We start from the raw sequence: 1,908 nt of genomic DNA on the forward strand, positions 1-1,908 counted from the left end.
AACCATCCTAGTAGTGTGAGTATCTCAGTTCCGTTTTGACTGCAACCGTTGATTTATCCAGCGTAACCATCTAGTTCAGTTCGATAAAACCACGTCTTGTGTGACCCAGCAAGTGAAAAAGAAACACACCGCCAGAATGGTACCAGTAGCTGAACTGCCAATATTTCCCAAATCAGTACGCCTCTGTATTATGCATATGATATATTGGCGAATAAAAAAAATATAAACAAAAAAAATCAATCAAAATTTATAATTGAACACCCAGGGCTTTGAAGATTTAACATGGCTCAGTATATCGAGGTAGATTATGTCGGACATGGGCTAACTCGATTAGATGATTATTTATTTATTTTTTTATTTGTATAACCATATTTACTCTAACTTATATGGCGCTAATAGGTTAGAGCAAGGAAAGAGAAATGGCTGACCATGTGTCAGTATAATATGACCGGGGGTGGGGGGTGGGGGTGGTAGAGTTAGGTGTTTGACATGATACATGTGTCAATAACTCGATTTGACCCACGAAGACAGAGTATTTACGCATACAATGAATGACTTTTCGTCAACACTTTAATATCATCAGGTGTGATGTAAAATCCAGGCAGACATGTACATATGCACGCATCCGTACATACACGTACATGCACACGCATTCGTACACAAGCATACATACACATGCATCCGGGGGCCTCCGTGGCTCAGTTGGTTAGCGCGCTAGCGCAGCGTAATGACCCAGGAGTCTCTCACCAATGCGGTTGTTGTGAGTTCAAGTCCAGCTCATGCTGGCTTCCTCTCCAGCCGTATGTGGGAAGGTCTGCCAGCAACCTGCGGATGGTCGTCGGTTTCCCCCGGGTTCTGCCCGGTTTCCGCCCACCATAATGCTGGCCGCCGTCGTATAAGTGAAATATTCTTGAGTACGGCGTAAAACACCAATCAAAAAAAAAACACAAAAAAAAAACACATGCATCCGTGCATACACGTATATACGCACACATACGTACATATACACATATACGCATACACTCACACACCTATACGCACGCATACACACATACACACGTGCACACGCACGCACGCACACACATACTTACATACAACATACGGGTTTGATCCCGGGTCTCCCGACCCCGAGTCGCTCGTTTTAACTACTACACCACCGAAGCGGTCTGTTAATAAATAAAACTTTATTAAATTATTTTATGGATATGTTGTTAAGATCTGTGCAAGCCTAGGGACGGAACGCCTTTGGTGGGGTTCGGAGCGTACTTACATATATATAATTATAATTATAATATAAGGTAGAGAATATAGAGGATCTCAGATTATCAATATATCCCTTGCCGATTTCACTCCATAAAAAGCTCTACCAGAACGCAAGGTTCTATTAAACACAATAGAGTTACAGTACAAGTGAACCGCTGGCACCATTCTTGGCCTATGCTGTAAGACTTCCCACAAGTGACTAATTTCCACCTTGGAAAAATGTCGTCCGAAACATTTTGTTGATTTCCAAAAACGAACATTCTTACGCGAAGGAACGAAACTAGGCATTAATATCACACATTAAAGAGAGCAAGGAAAGCACACTTGAAGTGGAAAAGTTGTCGATAACCATGTATTTGGTTTGTGCATTACTTTATTTTCCACGACTTTTCACACAAACAATTTGTCGATAACCATCTGTTCCTTACTCATTACTTTTTTCCACGATTTCTGACACACCATTTAGTCAATAAGCATGTATTTTTTTATTGTTCCTTATTTTCCCCACGATTTTCCTACCCACCAATTTGTCGATAACCATGCATTTATTTCTCGTTCATTACTTTATTTTCCACGAATTTCACACACCAGTTTACCGATAATCACGTATTTCTTTCTGGTTCTTTCCTTTATTTTTCACGATTT

The sequence above is a fragment of the Liolophura sinensis genome, chromosome 2 (genome assembly GCF_032854445.1).
Source record: "Liolophura sinensis isolate JHLJ2023 chromosome 2, CUHK_Ljap_v2, whole genome shotgun sequence".
In the NCBI taxonomy this organism is placed as follows: domain Eukaryota; kingdom Metazoa; phylum Mollusca; class Polyplacophora; order Chitonida; family Chitonidae; genus Liolophura; species Liolophura sinensis.